Source organism: Excalfactoria chinensis, chromosome 17 (genome assembly GCF_039878825.1).
Source record: "Excalfactoria chinensis isolate bCotChi1 chromosome 17, bCotChi1.hap2, whole genome shotgun sequence".
NCBI lineage: Eukaryota > Metazoa > Chordata > Aves > Galliformes > Phasianidae > Excalfactoria > Excalfactoria chinensis.
In genome coordinates this window covers 8,071,694-8,086,493 of record NC_092841.1, presented here as the reverse complement: position 1 = coordinate 8,086,493, position 14,800 = coordinate 8,071,694, and the positions used below count along the sequence as shown (strand labels likewise).

Genomic DNA, 14,800 nt, shown 5'->3' with positions numbered 1-14,800 from the left:
GACAGCCCCTTATCTCTGATCTGATAGGTGTGTTATTCATTGTATTAAAAGTTTGCCAAGAGAGGCTTCACTGAAAATTAACCCGCGTTATCACAGTGAGTAATATCCTGGTTTTATCATGTGGAATAAACAAACAGGGCAGACTTTCTGCTTTTGCTTAATGAGGTTAACACTGAGTGCAGAGCGGGGAAGCGATGTTAGCTCCAGTGTGCAGCCACAGTGATTGTGGTGAGATGAAACTGGAACAGAAAGTACCCCCAGATTTCTTGCATAACAGCAGAGCTTGTATTACTATTAATTACATTATGCAACCTAGATAGGATGGAAGTTGGCTCTATCTAACGACAGACCAGGGTGCAAAACGCTTTGCACTCATCTCTGTTATTTCCCAGGAAAATTCCACATCTGTGCTGTCTCAGTTCTGCTTTCTTGCCTTTTTTGCCCTATGGGGAGTTGGTAATTCTCCAGCTTCATGCCCCCCCAGCCCGAGCAGCACGCTTGGTTCAGCCTTTGCCATTTGTTCCCTTTGGTGCCTTTCCCTCCTCATTCCCCAGCTGGGTGCTCTACAAAATCCTGCAAATTTGGCAAAATTCAGGCTGTCGAAGTGATGTGGAGCATTGGGAGCAATGATGGGGAAAAGCCCCCAAACTGGCATCTGAGGTCAGCTGTGTTACAGCGTGTGATTCATCTCACCTGAGCACACACAATGAGTGCTGGAACCTGGATGGGTTCTCTCTCCATGGGGCTGACAGCAGTTCTGCAGGAGAGCAGTCAAACCCTACAGAAGATGCTTGTGGTTTTGGCTCTGGTGCAGACACTGCAACCTGTGGTGCTGCTGCAGGCAGGGATGGCTTTGGGAATTGATGAGTTGCTGGGATTTTGATTTGGCAGTGCATGGAGATGCAGAGCCTAACCCTGGACTTCAACAGCCAGGAGCCTGAAGTTGTTTCATGTGAACAAAGTGATCATCCGGGTCATTAATCTCTCGCACCTGTTGTGCTTTGTTCCCAGCTTGCTCTGCCTTGTTGCGTCAGCAGTGGGCAAGCAGGGTTGGCAGTTGCAGTGGTGTTATCAGTGTCCTCACCCAGTGGGGCACCGCATCGGGTGGGTTCAGCTCAGAGCTGGCATGGGGCAGCCCATGGTGCCAGGTGGTGCAGAGCAGGGCTTGGGGTGGCTGTGTCAGCAGGGAACCTCATCCCAGCATGGGGGGGGGCCCATCCTGGCCCCATCTACACCCTTCCCAAGAACTTTTTCCACCCCCTCCAAAATTATTGCACCAAAGAGCTTTAAACCCCAAACCCAGCACCCGTCCCTTTATGCCAGTGGATGGGATAATACCAGGAGTACATTATCCTCTGGGCTATCAGCAGCTGTAATACCTCCAGGAATCGCTCAGGTAGCTTTAATTATGCTGGTGCCTTTCTTTCAGCCCTCGTTATCTCTGAGTTCCTCCAAGCTGGGGGCAGAGGCACAGCACCAATGTTGCTTCTCTGAAGCACCTTTGTTTTCCCTGCTCAGGTATTAAGCTGATGGCACAACAGTCACTGGGCACTGCTTTTTCTTGCCTGCCCACACTCCCCAAAGCAGACTTTGGGCACAGGCAGCAAGTGGGGCCAGCAGGAATGCACAGAGAGGTAGCTTGTTCCTGCAGGGAAGGGAGAAGGAGAGAAAGGGAAAGCAGAGGGGGGAGAGGAGGAAGAGCTGGGTGAAAGAGGGAAGAATCCATCTGTGCACTAAGGGATTTATCTGGAGGTGTTTGTTAAAAGGATGTAATGCTTAGAAAAATAACAAAGAATCCTCTCCCCAGACATGCCCATAAGAGGTTTTTGTCAGCGCAATGTCCTACATGGGATGGTGACATTTGAGAGAACAATTGGCAGGCTGTTATGCCATGCCTGCACTATGAATGGGGCTAAAGAAAAGGTGTCCTTGGACTCCCTTCATCTCCTCCATCCCCTTCCTCCTGACCCAGGCCAGCAGCGTGCAAACAGAGCAGTGTGGGAGATGAGAGGGGAGCACACTCCAAGCTCCTTGCCTTTCTGTGCAGCCAGCTCGACCCACTGCTGCATGGGGATGCTAAGGATGCTGCTGAAGAACACACAGGCAAGGAAGGACAGTGGGGAGGGGGCAGTTTGGGGGCTTTTTGCAGCTTTGTCCTTTGGGCTGAGTCAGGTGTGAGCTGTGTTTTGACCATGCACCTGCTGCAGTTATCGGAATGGCTTTCTTTGCACAAACACCTGGACGTGTAGGTATGTATATGCCTGTTTATGTTTACACATACAGCATTTGTGCTTTCTCTCTTCCTGGCCTGGCTGTGCTTTGCTCAGCCCATGCAAAGACTTTTAGCACCTTCTTTCCCCAGTCTGAAATGGAAAACAAATGAAGACTTTTGCTGCTGAGAGCTGGACTTGTTGGGTGGCTGCGTGGGGTCTCAGCAGCAGAACTGCTCCCTGCAGGTGCCCTCTCCTGGTGCAGGAGGCATTGGGGGGGGGGGGGGGGGGGACGGGACACAGTGCTGCCTGAGCACCTCCTGGCACTGCCCCGTGTTTAGCTAAGATTTTAAGGTGACGTGAGCATCAGGGAAGTCAGGAATTGTTAAATATTTCCTGCTAGATTTGGAATGCCTTTTCTCTTCTCTTCTGACACATCTTGGCATCTAGCCTGTGATAATGCCTCTCAGTGCTGTGTTTCGCTGGGATATCTGTTTCTGCAACGTGGTTATTTTTGCCTTTGGCAAGCCATGAAGCATGTCTCTGTGCCTCAGTTTCCCATCTCTGTGGCAAGAATGACGCTGGTTGTGGATGCTCTCAGTAGTGGTGAGGGGCAGTGTGGGGCTGTCATTGGAAGCCGTTAAGGAAAAGATTCCTTTTGGCTTTATTGAAAGTTAAAGAAAAAAGAAGAGAGAGAGAAGCAGATGTAAAGGGCAGCTCTAACACCATATCTGATAAAATCTCACATGCAGCACTAAGCTGAGAATTAGGCTGTCATCACACTGCCGTGCATAGAATCTACTCAGGCCATGAGCTCTTCAGGGCAGGCAGGAATCTGTTATCTGCTTGGTGCTGCTTCCTGAGTGCAGCACATCACGATTGTTTTGGGGATCACATGCAGGAGAACAGAAATTGCAGCGCTGATTCTGAGCACCTTCTCTTATGTTGGGGCAGCTCTGGGACAGCTGCTGGCACTTTGCCTTGCCCTACCTGATAACTTGCAGCCCCAGTGGATTTGTTTTATTTTCCATTGGAGAACAGGGAAATGACATGTCTGAGAGGGCTGGGGGTGCTGTGGGGTGGGCAGTGTGGGGGAGTGGGATGTTGGGCAGCGTGGGGCTGTCATAAAGGAAACTGCACCAGGAGTGTTAATGCTTGAGCCAAGTTATGGAGAAATGGGTTTATTGTTTGAAACAGTGTGAAAGTGAGACGTCTGGGAGCACGCTGCAGCACTTCGGAAGCCTGGGGACAAGCAATAAGCTGGGAGGGCTCCTCCTGGCCCCGTGGTGCTGTCAGTGGTTAAATGGTGTGATGGGGATGGCAACCTTTCCCTGCACTCTCATCTGTAAATTGGATGTTAGATGGACATCTTTTGCTCAGAGGTTGGGGAGGTGCTGGCAGAGCTGTAGGTGCCCATTCACAATGGCACAAGGCAGATGAACTCCACCAAAAGCCCCTAGAACAACAATCTGCTGGGAGTTATGGATACATTCAAATAGTGTTTGTTTGATTTACTTCTCAGGTCTGGCCAGGAAACCTTCAAGTAGGAGCACTTTCCCTTCTAAGCAGGTAAGTGCTTTTTTAAAACATACACGGGACCGTCTGTGCTGCTCTGTTTATCACTATAAATCTTTCTGTGCCTGAGTGTCTGAGCAACGATTCCCGTGCTAAATTCACAGCACTGGGGAGTACTGATGGGCTGGGAGGGAGTGAGGAGAGGAACCGTGGGGCTGCAGGAGGTGAGGGATGTGGGGGAGATGCGTTGCATCTGGGTCACGTGGTCTGTTGGGGTGAGTGGGACTGTTAGCATAACAAATCACCATCACCAAAAAAACAAACCCGTGGCAGCCTTTTGCTGTGGATGGCCGGTTGGTTGGTTGGTTGGTCGGGGTGTTTTTCCTTTGGACCTTGGCCACCCCAAGCACACACACAGGGCTCTGTGTGCATCTACCTCACCCTCCGAGGAGGATTGGGAGGGAAAAGCTGGCTGTGCTTTGGGGAGCCAGGCAGGGGAGCGCGAGGCGTCACTTGGAGCCGAGTTCCTTTTTCTATTTTATTTAGATTAGGTCCTGCTCAGCGGGGTGATTTCTTAATTAGAGCAGCCCGCGCTCGCAGGCCGGCTGCTCCAGACCCCTGCTCTGCCTTCTTAGGTTTCACGAGGGAAGTTGTCGTGCCTGATTTCCTGAGCTCTAATATTCGAGCGGTGCGCGGTGATTTCAATGGGAGGAAAGGACATGTAATTCAATCATCTTTATTGGATGCTGGGTGAGGGAGGGGGCAGAGCAGTGGGAAGCGTGTCCTCTGCTTGTCTCTTGACTCTCCCCTCTGCTGCCAGTGGTCAGAGCTGAGATTTCAAGGATGGGGAAGCAGGAAAGCACAGATCCTGAGTGCTGTGGTCCACGTAGTGAAGGGCTTTTTGTCCTCGGTTGGGCAGCTCCTCTCAGGCACAGCCATGCCTCTTCATCAGGGGTTTATTAGGGACCAGCAGTGATTAAAATTTGGGTGTTTCATCCCCATGGTGATAGGAAGGGGAGCTCTGTGCATCTAACACGTTTTGCCAGAGCAGAGTTAAAGGCTGATGGAGCCATCCTGGCTGTGCTAACAGTGTGCAGACTGCAGGAATCTGCAGCTCTCACTTGGGTTTCGGGAATCTGCTGAAGGAAGTCAATGTGCTCCCGGGTCTGCTTCCCAGGCACTGCTCAGCTACAGCTACAGGATTTGGAGTGTCACCCACATAGGTGTTGGTTTGGGGAGGGAATCTCCAAAAGTGATGAAATTTGGGACTCGTTCTCCAAAAAGGATGTTGGGCTTGGGGTCCCCCCATGGGTGATGGATTTGAGGTGTCACTCCCTTAGGTGCTCAGTTTGGGGTGTAATTCCCAGAAGTGCTGGAATCTGGGGTTTCCTGATGGAATTTGGGGGCCCCGAGTAAATCAGTGCTGAGCTGTTCATGCCAGTGACTCTGGGATGCTCCTTTGAGCTTTGAGCCTTCTGTGTTGCATTCAGTCAGCTGTGACTTTGTAGCTCACAAGGCATTAAGCAACACCCAGCAGGGCACACTTACATTTAATTCAAATTAAATCAGACTTTCTTTTTTTAATAAATGCATTTTACAGCTAGAACAATAGAGAGAGAAGCAAATACTTGTTACGTGGAGACACTGTATTCTCTCCCTCTTACCACATGGGCTTGAGTTATTTTCCTATCTGGCCCTATGAAAGGCGGAGGATGGGAGAGGTTTATAACTCAAGTAATAGGCTTCTCACCTCAAAGTGGTTCCAGTTGCTTTCTGCTGCATTTGGCTGGGATGTTTCTGATTATGTAAAACCCTGCTTGGGTTGCATGCAGCTCTTGCAGCAAGTAGAATGTGGGTGCAAATGGGGTGATGCTGAGCCACAGAGGGGTTGCACAGGTACTGCTCACACTCTCCAGGTGCAGGTGATGGTGATGGTCCTCACCCGAGTCTAGCCATTGCAATGAAGAAATGCTCTTTTTTTTCCCTGAGATCACTTTGCTTTTGCAGAAGTAAACTGCATGGCTGCAGCTGTGACTATATTGTGTTGAGAGGCTTAAAGAGTTGCATTTAATGGTTTGCTTGAGGACTGAAGCACTGCCAGCCCATGGGGTTTAGCAGCTGTTTTTCTGCTTTTGCTGCATCTTCTCACTTCCAGGTCTGTGGCTCTGCTGTGCAGCAGTGCCTTGCTCACCTGTCCTGCTGCTGGTGGGAGGAAAACAGTAAAGGAAAGTTCCTCTGTGGGGACAGTGGCATGAGTTGGGATTGTTATTTAGAGGCACAAAGGGTGTGTGGCTCTGGGGAGCGGGATGCTGCCTGCCATAGCTTTTCCATCAGATGAGGTGGGTGGTGATGGCAGTGATTTGGGAAAGGGTTTTACCAGATGTGGGGACAGCTGTCAGGGCTGCAGGAAGGTTTTGTACAAATGCTGGAGGGCACATCCCCAGGATAAGTGCCAAGTGGGATAGCACTGACCTCATGCACATCCACAGAGCCCCCACAGCACAGGGATGCTTTGGTACAGGGTATGCCTGGAAAGCCTGCAGCACTGTCCCTGGGCAGATGAGCTGTGAAAGCAGCTGCAGGTGCCAGGGAAAACTTCTGCGGGTACGTCCTACCTGCGTGTCTGTGTCACGGAGGGACCAAATAACCCTGGTGCTGCTGGCAAACACATCACTGCAGTTACAGGCTGTTCTGGGAGGGGGAGGCTGCAGCAGCCTGGTTTCTGGAAGGCAGCTTGTCTTGCAAGAGATGGGGAAAGAAATGACAAATTAAAACCAGAAAGACCTTTTCCCTCCATCTCCTGATGTCTTGATTCAGGTATGCATAATTACAATCATTATTTTTCAGGGCAGCCCCTCCACCCCCTGGGCTCTGTGACATCCCTGCAACCACCCCCTGGCTCCTCACTGCAGGAACGACACCAGAGCCCTCATCTACTGGGGGGTAGTGGGGGCGAGGGGGGGAGTGAGTCCCTGCCTGAGCTACGGGGGTAGGAAAGGAAGAGGAGGGAGCAATGAAGGTCACCTTCCGCTGCCCCAGGATGGTAACGAACCCCACGCAAAGGCCCGGGTCGAGCTCTCCAGAGTCATTATCGCAACAGGCTGCGAAAGGTTAGGGAGGAAGGAGCTTTTCGGAAGTCTTTGCCCACTAATTGATTGTGAAGAGCGGAAGGAAGGATGTATCAAAAAAAGCAAAAGCCCTGCGCCATGTGTAACCCCCTCCTCCTGCCCTGAGTTCTGTGAGGAGGCAGCAGGTTGGAGCTGGGGCTGTAACAGTGCAGCGGGAAATGAGATCCAACAGGAGAAGGGTCTCCTTTCAGCCTAATGGAGGATCTGGAAAATGTTTTCTAGCATCATTAAGAGAGGATGAAAAGCGTGAAGGTCTGGGTTGCACCCCATCCCTGCCTGGTGAGGGGTGCAGGGAATGGCTGTTCCTGCTTGGTGTTGCTCCATGTGCTGTGGGCAGCTCTTGGTGCACATCTTGGCATGCTCCCTATTCCCCTTGGCCACCAACATCCATGGCAGCTGCCTGGAAATGTGCTCCAAACCATGCATGTGGTTCTTCTGGGGCTGCAGCTGCCCCACTGTGAGCAGTGCATGGACTTTGGGCTGCTCTGCACGAGCAGTGCAGCACTGATTGAGTTTGCAGCTATTTGTGGAACTGAAGTACCAGTGTCTCAAGTCCCTCAAGCATGGGCTGCATTGCATAGACCAGGCAAAGGCTGGGGAGGAGATAGGACAGACTCCTAATTCAGTCCCAGAGGCTCTGCTGGCTGCATGCATCGTGGGGACTGTTTGGGAAGGAAGCCCTCAAAATGGTTGTGGCTTTCTGGCCCCAGGTGAGGCAGTGCCCAGAAATGAAAGGCAGCTGCAGAATTTGCCTCCTCCCATGACTGGATGAAACCAGAGCCCTCTAAGATGACACAGTGCAAGAATTAATCCACTCAGGTGGCTCCGAGGTATTGTCTAAGTATGACAAGAATCTCCTGGAACAACAATGTGTTCATATCTGCACCAAGCAGTCAAATTGCGTATTTCCCAATCAAATATTTGCCAAGAAAACAGACAATTCATGCCATCCTCTAACCTCTACCTCTCCTTAACCATTCAGTCTGTCTTCCAGGCCCAGGAGAAAATGCAGTGGAAGAGAAGATCCACTCTTCTGAGGACAGAATCCTTGGCCAACATTGGTTGCGACACAGGACAGTAGTCATCACCATCATTGATATAATGGTAAGTAAGAAAATAATTATAAAAAAGAGGACTTTTAGAGCTGATGGGATTTGCCCAAATCACCTGGATAAAACTGGGAACACTCCCTGACCGATCAGGAACAGACTGAGACTGGAAACCAGTTGCCTTGATGCCTTGCTCTAACCACTAGACGACCCACCCTGTATGAGCAAACGGAATAAAATTTGAAAGAAAACAAAAATCTGACTTGAAAAATGTGTTCCGCATAGAACCAGAATGTTCAGCGGAGAAAAAAGGATGCAGTCCAAAGTTTTACTTCCAGGCAAACATTTCAAAATGGACTTATAATGTACCCTTTCATTTAGATTTTATATGAAGGTTTTACTTGAACTTGTAATGAAGATGGAAAAATCCGAGGTTGCCATGACTACTGGCACTTTGCCTAATACACTCAAATCTTTTTCCCCTAATAAAATAGATTTCAGAAACCCCCCTGTAGAAAGGGAAGAGTTAAAGACCCCATAAACAACTGTAGGATGAAGAGAATTATTCCACGTAAAGCAAGTTCTGAACATTGTGACAAGGTAATTACGTTCATTTTTTCTCCCCCTTTTTCTCATCAATTAGGCCTCCAAAACCCAGAGTCCTGCTCTAGATGGTTCTGCTAATAATAAGGACGATGCAAGGATGGAGAAAATTGGGTGCCGGTGAGCAAAGTGCATAGTACTCCTCCTGGGATGTTCTCCTGTTGATTGGAAACACATCCAACTTGTCAGGTAGGAGGAATCCTGGTTACTTCAGATGCTCTTGTTGTCTGCAGCCGTGATGGACCCTCTTGGGCAGGCAGCTGGGCTAGGTCGTGCCTAGCACTTATACCTGCAAACTTCAAGATAGCTGATGGAACCCAGTACTGTACAGAATTCACTGTTTTTGTTCATACTGCATGTTGGACTGAAATTTAGGACCAGACTTGGGATCTTGTTTGTTTAGCATGTGTGTTTTCATGGCCTGTGGGGCTCGGAGATAGGTTGGTCCCAGCCCTGATGCAGACCTTGGGCACTGCAAGCAGCACAAGGCTGGAGGAGGCAGCAGGTAGCCATCTCCTCCTGACTGCTGGCATGTCCCTGGCTGGGATGGATGTTTGCTCTCTTCTTCACCTTCATTTTCCTTCTTCCTCCTCTCCTTCCTCATCACCTCTCTGCTGGGGCAGATTCTTCATCCATGGGCTCTGCCCATTTCCTTGTCTTGGGAAGGGTTGCTGTCACATTTGCCTGAAGAATTCAGCCAAGTGTCTGGCTTCAGCTCAGGGTTTGTAGCCTTTTTCCCTCCTGATTTCCCCAGATCTCAGTGAGAACAGATTTGGCCTTGAGTTTGGGCTTTGAAATTTTATGGGGGATCAACTTTGGGGGATGGAAAGACAGAGCGGACACACATCAAAATCACTAGGGCTTGCCCAAGAAACGGTCATGGCATTGGAGGCAGCACAAACAATGACGACGAGCATCAAAACCCCATGGAGTAATCCCAGCCCTGGCTGTGCTGCTGACGCTCCTGCTCTCCTCGGGCGTTCGGGAGATCCTTTAATGCAGCGGCTCTTTGGCTTTTAGGAGTGGTGGCTGTCCGCCAGCCTGATTTATTTTAAACATGTGTTTCTGATTTGAAAATGTCCAGATCTCCAAATCTTTAATCTTCTCACACCTAGGGATTTTTTTGTTGTGTTTTGTTTTTGTAAAGGGCTGAACCACGTGCGCAGGATAATGGTTAAAAAGCAGCACAGACAGCTTTAAAAAAAGAAAAAGAAAGAGAGAGAGAAGTAGTAAAGAAATTAAAATAAAAGGTCCAGCTGGAATTCTTCTGTTATCAAAGCAAGGTGCAGCGTGGAGATCCATGTGCGCCATCTCACTGCTGTAATGCTGAATCCCAGTGAAGCTCCCTTAGCTTTGTGCTGAGAAACACCCTCAGAGAGCTCTTCCAGAAGGAAAAAGAACAGAGAAGTTCTCAGGCTGAAACAGGTTGCCTTCCCCAGCACTGAAATCTTGTATTGTTTTCTGATGCAAAAATGGAAGAATTGGGTCCCACTGCTCTGTGCTGGGATGGGAAGGCTGGGAGGGACGTGTGGGGGAGGCTGTGTATCCTCAGGATGGGGCAGGAAGGACTGGGATGCTCAGCATCAGCACTGGGTGATGCAGATCAAAACTGACAGATTTAAAATGTGCAAGGGGAAAAACGTGTTTTGTTTTGTTTTGTTTTTTATAGCAGCCTACAATTAACGTGTGGCTCAGAGGAGCTATATGTGCAAACAGGCTGATGTCTGACCAAAGACACTTGCTGCAGGAAGATATGTTTTCCAGGTGTGGGGCTTATTTAAGATATAAACAAGTGATTAAGCTTTTAGCTCTGCATCACTTGCCAAACTGCTCTGGCTTCAGTGGAACCAGAGGCAGCAACGTGAGTTGGCTGAGCACTGCTGCAGCCCACCCAGTGGGATTTCACTGCTCCTTTTGCTGCTGGAGCCTTAGGTTTGGGCAGAGCAAAGGTTAATGCAGAGCACATTGGATAGATGGTGTCTGCTGCACCACCTGGAAGCATCCGCTGCAGTTGGTGTAGGTGCACACAGGACAAGTGTGAGGTGCTGATGTCCCTTTGCATGAGGGTCTGATGTCCTTTGGTGACCAAATGTGCAACCCACATTAACACAGCACCTTCCTGTACAACTGCTGGTGATGCTGTGCCAGCAGAGCTGGGGGTGGGAGGATGGAATGATGTCCTGGTCCCCCTTGCTATGCAGTAGGTTGGAGGTGGTCCGCTACCCAACCATGTCACTGCTGATCCCATCGGGACAGGAGGGCTGAAATGTCTCCCTGTGCACTAAGAGTTAAGGGTCTGTGCAGCTCTGAAGATAAGAAACAGATGATAAAGGTTAGGGAAGGGATCGCGTTTCCATTATGCAGCCTGTAAATGTGAGCTAATTAGAATGCAGCCTTCTTTCAGAGAAAATGCAAAGAAAGAAGAAAGCAGAAAAACAAAACAAAACAAAAAAATCACTTTCTTTTTGGGCAAAGAAGCCATGTGAGTGCAGAAGGCCTGAGAATATGGAATAACCCAGCTTTGCTGCTTAGGTGTCCCTAGAACTGGAAATACACATCAGCCATGCTGTGTGTGTGGCCAAGGAGGTGCTGGGCTGCTCTGTCCCTCTCCTGGCCCTACAGGGATTTGGGGTTTTCACCCATTCTGGCTGCAGTGCCTGGCTGTAGGGAACTGATGCCTGCTGAGCTGGACCTTGTTCTGAAATATGTTGGTCTGACACACAGGACAGAAATTAAAGCAAACCCAGTGGTTTGAGTCTGTTAGGAGCTTCCTGGAGTTCAGAGCAGCAGCTGATGGCTTTAGCACAGCTTCAGGGGAGCCACTGCCAGTTAAGAGGAAAACATTTGTGTGTGTGCTTAAAGTTAGGCACCTCTGTTTGCAGTCACACCTTCACCTGCTGGGCTCCAGCCTTCCTCAGGCAGTCTCACCGTGTTGGGACCTGGGGATTTTGGCAACAAGGGCTGAAATGGTGGTTATTCCCGGGGCTGGAACGCCACCTACCCTTAACCACTTCCCAAGGAAGGTGCTGCAGAGACACACTGCAGGTTTCCTCTGCACATCAGCTGGAGGAGGATGTGTGTTTAACAGGGTTTGATTTTTCTTTTTCTTTTTTTTTCCCTTCTCTTTTAAACTTCATTTTTTCTCTCCTCTGCACTTCATTAGCATCTTCCCTTTGCTTGCTTACTTTTTTTGCCCCTTGCTTTCTTCTGGAACCTAGAAGTATTTCACTGCGGCTTGCCAAATGATTTCTATCTCAGTGAAAAAGAACTTGCTATTTCCTGAAAACCTACCACTGTTTTCTCTCTCTCTCTCTCTCTCTCTCTCTCTCTCTCTCTCTCTTTCTCTCTCTCTTTAATACATTCTGAGCATTGAAACAAATCCAGGTAACTCGATAAGAAGTTAATGAAAATGAATTCTGTTTTGCGAAGGTGCATTGAGGAGAGGGGAGAAGGGAGGCACCGTTTGGCAGAGAGGGAATTGTCAGTGCAGAAAAGAAAAGGATTTTAGTAGATATCTTGTTCAAAATCCTCCCGTTGCCAAATTTGTGGGTGAGAATTGGATAAAAAAAGAAGAGAAGCTTCCATAGTTTTCTGCTTGTGTGGTTTTTGTAACTGTCGATGCTGTTGGTGAGACGGCATGGTTTGATCAACACTACTTGGTTTGATTCCAGTGCTGACTACATCTCACACTGGGGAGGTTGCATAGGGCTGTGTTTGCCACCTCCATCCCCTGGGTCCCATCATGGGACCACCCATGGCACCCACTTATTGTAGTCATCCTTCACACCAACCATCACACCCATCCATTCCATCCCCTTCACCCACCCATTACACCCACCTATCATGACCATCCATTGCACCCACCCATTACACCCACCCATCATGACCATCCATTGCACCCACACGTTGCACCTACACATCCTGACCACCCATCTCACCAATCCTCCACACCCAACCATTGCACCCATCCATTCCATCTAACCCCAGCACCCGCCTGTTGTGTCCACCCATTGCATCCATCCACTGCGTCCACCCATCACACTCAAAGGGCATTTTGGTTTGGTTTCATGCACTGGAGCACGTTGGGCAAAAAGAAACAAACAAACAAAAAAGGCTTTGTTTAATGAGCTGGTTCTTTTATTGGGCTGATTTTCAGCTGCATTTTACTTTTCAGCACACGGGAAGTTTAGTTTTTAAGAAGTTTATTTCTTTATCGTGCATTCATTTCCGAAGGCTTCGCTGTACTTCTGGGTCGATTTCTGTTTGGTTTGGGACTTGGAGAAATGAGCCTTTGAGCAGATCAGTTGCAGGATAAGGCACTCTGTTTGTGAGATGGTTTTCTGCGTTGCATAACTCACAAATATCATCCGGCACTTGAGAAAATGGATGATCTTTTTTTCTTAATTCACCCTCTCCCTCCTTCTGCTCCCCCATCTATGTGATTTTTTATGGTCCATGATTGGAAGCAAAAGGTCTAAAAGAAAGAGGAAATCAAGCCCGTCAATAAATGCTAAAAATATTTAGTGTGGCAGCCTCTGTATTTTCTTTTTTGTGAAACACTGATTAATATTCAGTGGTTGAAGGTTAATACCCCATTCATTTTATTCCCTTTACATCCTCTGCACAGCAGTTGCTGCTCCAATTTCGACTTCTAATTCATGCAAATCTGGTTCCAATCAGGATATTAGTAACTCACTGCATAAGCAGGAGGAGAGGGGAAAAAAAAAAGAAGTCACACAATTGTTCAACTCATCTTTTGATAGAAATCTATACGCAGACACCCCAAGTCCATCAGGTTGCTGTATGGAAAATGTGTTTATTGGTGTTTATTGTGCATTTCTCTCCTTTAAAACATAGAGAGAACATCTGCATAGAAGCTTTTTGGCAGGCTTAACCAGAAGTTATTGCTTTGGTACAGCAGGGAAAGTCTCTGGCCTGTGTCACAAAGAAGATGGATGATAATAATGGCTCATGCTGAGCTTGAAGTCTAAGCTTCCAGTGCAGGGACAGAAACAATCCCTTCTCAGGTCAGATTATCAAGCCCAGCTCGGTGCCTAAATTGTCTGGGTGCCTGAATAATATAGAAAAGCAGGGAATCTTTTCCAAATGTGAAAGGTGGTCTCCATCAGGGAAGCGGCTGTTCCTCAGTTCTCTATGCCTGGTTTTTGGTGCCAGTGCCCGGCATTTACCTCCCCTTTGGTGAGCAAAGGGTTTTTGCATTGCCACGATCCTGTGCTGGCACTGAGGACCATGGAGATTGATGCTGGGCACTGGGTGCTTGGCTCCTGCCAATGGATTCTGGGTTCAACTGGTGCTGCCTCCCCATTGTCACCCATGGGACATCCTGGTGATGTCCCCTTGGCTCTGCTGGGGTTTCTGCAAGGACCACAGCCCCAGAGGCTTTCAAGAGGAGTTTGATGTCTACTTAAACTGCAGCACTTCCAGCATCTGGTCAGAGCAGACAGGCTGCAGCAAAGAGCCTCCACAGAATAGACTGCCTAAAACCTGGTGTATTTACCTTGGAAAAGGGGCAGGGCTCAGCCCTCCCTACCAGGAATCCCAAGCGAGGCCGGCAGCCAGGCTGGGGATGTCCAGGACAAGGACCAGAGCTGGATCCTGCACCCCACATCCTCAGGGATGGGGATGGCTTTGTGTTAGTTGACTACTCTCAGATGTAGGGGATGTGGAGGGGATGTGTGCCCATCCTTGCATGTGGGTGCTGTGGCCCTGCCACCCCTCCACAACACACCAATGGAGAAAAGCCCGGGCTTGCAATGCCTGTGTCTGAACATCCCCAAGCACTGCAGCAAAGCAACAGGAGCACAGTTATGGAAGCACAAGCCCCAAAGCAGGAGGTTTCACTCCAAGGACAGGTCTTCACCCATGCTTTGTTGGACCAGGAGGCATAGATGCACGGAATGCCCCCCCCCCCCCTCCCCAGACTCTCCCCCTCCAGGAGATGTTGCTCCTATGGCATCTTCCTTAAAGGAAAAAAGCATTTTCTCCCTTCACGGCTCACCGGTGACTTCAACTTTTAAAAATAAGCAAAGGCTTCAGCACAGCCCTGCACGCGATGTCTAGCCAAAATGCAAAACTTTACCACAGTGCACAAGTGGGCTGTGTTTTTCAGACCAGGGAACAACGTTAGGGCCCTTTCATCACCTTTCTTTTGCACTTCTTTTAGAAATGATTTAAATTGGAGGCAATAGTATTGAACCTCTGACACTCAGACAAGACTCTCTGAATCACACTTAAGCTTGCAACCATTTTCTATAACCACTTTGCTTGCAGTCCT

General features: G+C 49.0%; 1 long non-coding RNA gene across 1 annotated transcript in view; it reads left to right on the top strand.

Annotated features, from left to right (window-relative positions):
- Positions 1-8,681, top strand: part of LOC140260190 (uncharacterized) — a 90,463-nt gene extending 81,782 nt beyond the window's left edge. Inside the window, exons 4-6 of the long non-coding RNA XR_011905509.1 lie at positions 3,733-3,779; positions 7,848-7,957; positions 8,546-8,681. This is a non-coding gene — a long non-coding RNA (uncharacterized lncRNA). The remainder of the gene's footprint in view (positions 1-3,732; positions 3,780-7,847; positions 7,958-8,545) is intronic.
- Positions 8,682-14,800: the final 6,119 nt, after the last annotated feature.